At 29.9% G+C, this 5,936-nt stretch overlaps 1 non-coding gene across 1 annotated transcript; it reads left to right on the top strand.

Annotated features, from left to right (window-relative positions):
* Positions 1-1,026: 1,026 nt before the first annotated feature.
* Positions 1,027-1,098, top strand: TRNAT-CGU. Its single transcript has one exon. It is a non-coding gene; the product is annotated as a tRNA-Thr (tRNA).
* The last annotated feature ends 4,838 nt before the right edge of the window (positions 1,099-5,936 follow it).

Genomic DNA, 5,936 nt, shown 5'->3' with positions numbered 1-5,936 from the left:
TCACAATAATTTCACTGCAAATCAAATCATCAAAAGATATCATTATGTTCCGAAAGGACTAAAGAGTGGTCAAGTGAGTGGAGCACTATTTGAAGATCATTATAGAATTCGATTTATGTCAACACTCTCCCGATTTTTGTGCACATATAAACTAATGATTGCGAATTTTTTTCGTCACCAAAAAAAAAAAGAAGCAATTATATGGTGGCGGGGGACATTATCCCAATATCATCAACAACAACAATAACAACAACAACAACAACAACAACAACAACAACAACAACAATAATAATAATAATAATAATAATAATAATAATAATAATACCCATTTTGGTCCCTCGACTTTAGATAAAAGACGATTTAGCCCCTCTCTATAACAGTGGATGGATGACAATTGTAACGGAGGATCAAATTGGGTTATTTTACAAGTTAGAGAACTGAATTGAATACTTTTAATAATTTGAGACTAAATTGCAAACTAATTAATAGTCGAGGGATCAAAATGGGTATTAACTCTTTATGAAAATAGTATTCGCAAAGGGAATAATTATTAATAGAAAATTTACATTAAGAAGGCTTCTTCTTCCAAACCATTATCTATTTGTCTGTTTGGATGAAGAAAATAAGCACTACCATAATAGTGCCATAATTTAAAAAATAACGTATGTATGTCTTCCTTTCTAGACCTATAGGCTGGTTGGATGATGGAGGACCAATCATCCTCCAACCTTCGCCAAAGCTAGGAAGGGATTAGATTACATGTGTCAAGTCAATAAAAGCATTCCACTTCATCAATTTAGAAGTGTAACATATTGATTACTGGTAACAAGGAGGTCATCAATTGCCTTTTCTTCTTTTTCAAGTTTAACGACTTATTATTAATTTGAAGTTTTTTGGAGTTAATACACAAATTGCATTATTCTAATAAAAATTTTGAGGACTTATTTCACATTTTTTTATTTTAAGTATTCTTTGATTGAGTGGATAGTAAGTGTAAAAGAAAAATAAATTATTTTGAATGGCCTAGCCTTTATAGCATAGAGGTAGTGCATTCGCTTCGTAAGTGAAAAGTTGTGAGTTCAATCCTCACTAAAGGCTTTTACCAACTTAGTGACTATACTATTTGGGGAAGTAATTAACCATAAAATCTAATATTCCAATTGTAGGTGATTAAAGTCACTTGGGGCATAATAATAGGTAATCAAACTATTCACTAACATGATTGAAATGGTTGTAATTTATTTAATAACTAGTTTTTTTACGCGTAAGTAATTAACGTCACTTGGGGCATAATAATAGGTAATCAAACTATTCACTAACATGATTGAAATGGTTGTAATTTATTTAGTAACTAGTTTTTTTACGTGCAAAGATAATATAATGTCCAATGATTATTTTTAAATAAGTATTTAAAGTATATCAATACAATATTATATAGGAGATGTTCATGTATAGGTAAATAAATGTTGAATTTGTTTATTTAAATAGGTAATTTAAAGTATATAAATGCAAGATAATATATGAGAGATTGATTGTAAATGTCACTAAAATAAATGCTTGCAACTTTGTAATAAATACTATTTTCGGTTTAAATTTCTCTAATTCTTCTTAATTCTCTTTTTGGTAGCATTATCATCGTCTTCATCTTCAGTACATGTCATTTTTTCTATTGGTAGTGTGCCATGTGCAATTGGGTTACTGGTGGTAGCACAGAGGGATTTATTATGCAATGAGATTATAGTGTATTAAGCTTTATGTTTACCTTGCTGTGTATATGACTAGAATCTTAGTTATACTATTTCAACCAATTAAGTCCCTAACTTTATAATTTTAACACAATTTGGTCATCTGTCTATTTGACCGTTTGTTGACTGTGATTTTTGAGGATATATATGTAATTTCATTGTCCATCGTCGGTTTTTTAAGGTTCTGGTTGCATTTCCAGACCGCACTGTTACATTTGAATCCACTGCCGAAAGCAACCTACCAAATCCGGTCGCCTTTCTTCATCCTCCCTTTGGATTCAATGTAGTTGAGTTCATACTAGAGCGAAGAAGACGACGTATTTCCGAACCAGTGCAACGTCATCCTGGAGGCCTCCATGTGCTCCGACGAGAGTTGAAGGTTCTTCTGGAGATCGTCGATCACAGTCAACAAATGGTCAAATAGATGGAGGACCAAATCGTGTCAAAATTACAAAGTTAAGGACTTAATTGGTTGAAATTGAAAGTCGATGATCAATTTGTGAATTTAGCTATAGTCGAGGGACCATTTTGGGTATTTACTCTTGTATTTATGATCAACAACTTTGTAGTTAGGTCGCGCAAGTCTGACAATGATGTATGAACAATTTTGTCCGATAAAAAAAATAATAGCATAATATTTGTAAAGTAATGTACAATTGTACCATTATAAAAATACATACAAAAAAATATTAATACCATAATGATCTAAATCATTCAAATAATGCAAAAGCATAATTAAAATATTAAATTTTATTCTAAATAATCAAAAGAAGATTAATTAAATGAGAGAAAAAAAAAACAAACAAACAAACTTAACCTATTTTTTTTTTAATGCAAAAAAAAAATGATTTTCAAGTTCCTAATTTATATCTTTAATCCTCAACTTTGAATGTTATGTATTTAGTCGGGTTAATTATTTGACCAAACTTTAATTGGGATGAGTTTCGAACCTAAGACATTTCTCATAGAAATTAATAAGTTAAGAATAACAAATAGTTAACGGAATATTCCGTTACTATAGTTTATACTAACGAATTTAGGGTTATTTAAGGGAGAAAATAATATAATAGATGATAAATGAGAAAAATTATTTAAAAATATTAAAATCAAAATAATATGAACCTGATGGAATAATATAATAGTGCTATATTATTATTATTATTATTATTATTATTATTATTATTATTATTATTATTATTTATGAGGGAAGATGCAGTCAGAGAAGAAAGAGTCAGGCCAAGAAAATAGGAACATTACGTGGCCTTAATATTAGGGGAGGTTACAACTTGAGAAAGGTGATATTATATAAAGGCTCAGGAAAACAGAGGAGGCTCACGTCAGTCTCAAATATAAAATCTTCTCTTCTCACTACTACAGAAAAATGATTTAACGTCGCCATTATAACGTCGGTTTTTCGAAAAACCGACGTTAAATATTTAAATTTAATTTTTATTTTTTAAAAAATACATATGACGTCGGCTTTTAGGTACAGCCGACGCCGTATCTATAATATAAATAAAAAAAAATAAATATAGTATACGACGTCGGCTATTTATAAAGTCGACGCCGTATATCCTATAAAAAAAAGAATAAAAAAATATAGTATACGGCGTCGGCTACGTATATAGCTGACGCCGTATACTCGAATTAAAAAAATAAAAAAAAATATGTATATATATAGTATACGGCGTTGGCTACGTATATTGCCGACGCCGTATACTCGAATAAAAAAAAAAAAATATATATATATATATATATATATATATATATATATATATATATATATATATATATATATAGTATACGGCGTCGGCTACGTATATAGTCGACGCCATATACTCATTTAATACCTAATAACAAAATCGAAGACAGATCAGATCAACGCCGCGTCTCATTATCGTCTCATCGCCTCACCGCCACCAAAACCCTCCACCACCGCCACCGTATACTTATCTCCACCACCGCCACCGTATATTCAGCTCCACCACCGCCACCGTAGACAGATCAGATCTCTCTTCGATGCCTCGACGCTCGACGCTCGCCGCTCGACGCCTCGCCGTTCGCTGCCTCGCCACTTGCCGCTCGCCGGTCGTTGCCTCGCCCGCGCTGCCTCGCCGCCGGACGCCGGACGGCATCGATCTGATGCATATACGGCAGGTACGTATGTATGTATATATATATATATATATATATATATATATTATATTATATTATATTAAAAATGGTTATATATATATATATATATATATATATATATATATATAATTAATCTTTTATATTTTTTGAATTTTGAATTTTATAAATTATTATTGTGTATATTTCAAAATTTTAGGAATAATTGTGTATATATTTTTGATTTTATACGTTATTGGGTAAATTATGAATTGTTGTGTGTGTATATGTGGAATTTTATGAAATATTGTTTATATATTATTGTGTATATTTCGAAATTTTAGGAATAATGCTACTTATGCTATAATATTAATATACACATCACTAATCACTAATACTATAATGCAGAAGGAGTTGAGTTTACTTTAGGGGGTCTGATCCAGTGCAAGATTGTTAGAATCTAGATATATAGCACTCTAGTAGGGCTTATTATGAGGACAATGGTTTAATTAAATATAATCTAAATTTATTTTGAAAATTATGACAACCATTAATTATAAAATTTCTAAATTTATTTTGGAAATTTCTTACATTTGCATCTTTATTTAGGTAAAGAATCATTTGTTGAAAATCGAGATTAAATTGGCTATAAAGTTAGCAGCCCTATTACTAGTGTGTAGGTCAGACGATGCTACATCCAATTTAATATGCAACTAGTAGCAATTTACCATAGATTATATGTATAATTGTTAGGAGAATATTACATTTAAATTATCAAGTCTTTTTTTTAAAATAAATGTTGAGATTAATATTACTAACTATTTTCATAGGGTGATAAGGTATTGGCTCGATCCTAAATCAACTCTGAAAAATATTTAAAGTCACAAAATACTCTGTATGAATGTTGGTGTGTCTGACCTATTCTCACTTTCTCTTTACATTAAACTTTTCTGCTTTGCTTACTTAAAAAAAAAAAAAAAAAAAAAAAAGAAACTTTTCTGCTTTGCTACTTCGAAAATATTTGATTGGTTTATTTTTTGTTAGGCGTCAATCGGGTTTGACTAAGTTCAGTCCTTGCTGCGCTCCTCCTCCACTGTTCTTCGCCGGTCTCGGGTACGCAATTTGTCTATTGTGTTTAGCAAGATTCAATTCACATTGTGTTTGACATGTTCTTTGGTTAGTTAGGATGTATAAGAAAGCATCTAGAATTGACAAATGGTTATTATTATTATACCTAGATTGCCTTGTACGTATTATTATAATATATTTTTATTATATATTATATTTACTTATTTACGTATAACTAATAAATTACTTATTTGTAGTGAGCATTGGATGCTGATGGCGATTTGTCCTAGATTAAATGAAATTTTTTGGTTTGATTCACTTGGTCATGGGCCGCGTGAAGATATTAAACATATAATGGAAATGTATGTAAATTTATATAATGAATTAATAGTTATTATTAAAGTAGTGATGCCAAATATTTACATATATTTTATGTCTTATATGAATAGGTGTATGACTGCAACAAGCATGATGAGTGGAAAGAAACAATCTCGTCCAACGAAATGGACTACATGTTTGGTAAGTACTTCTTTCACTTTGTAAATCATGCAAACTTATTGTTTTTTATTACTTTTTTTTATAATTTTATTGTAATTCAAATGTAGTGTGCTATACAAAAAGGAAGCACCGAATGTGGTTATTATGTGATGAAATTCATGTGGGAAATTGTTTCCAACAACCTAAGCAAAGGAATGGATAAGGCAAGTAATTTAATAATACATATTTCTTCTTCAAATGTTGTTTAAAATATTTGCTTATTTATTATTATTATTTTTTTTTTTTGAACTTTGTAGATTTTGGAAAGACAAGGACGATTGCCCTACAACAAACAAGAGATTGATGACGTTAGAAACAAATGGTCTAAGTTTCTTATTGATGAATGGGTTAATAAAACGTTAATTTGATACTAGTTTATGTTTAAAAACTACTTTGTGTTTATTGGTTTGATGTTAATTAGTAGTTTTGTTGCATTGTGTTATTTATACTAATTTTAGTTTTAGTAGCTTAATT

Source organism: Ipomoea nil, unplaced genomic scaffold (genome assembly GCF_001879475.1).
Source record: "Ipomoea nil cultivar Tokyo-kokei standard unplaced genomic scaffold, Asagao_1.1 scaffold0188, whole genome shotgun sequence".
NCBI classification, from domain to species: Eukaryota; Viridiplantae; Streptophyta; class Magnoliopsida; order Solanales; family Convolvulaceae; genus Ipomoea; species Ipomoea nil.
The sequence above is the reverse complement of the archived record's forward strand: the minus strand, read 5'-3'. Positions and strand labels throughout refer to the sequence as shown.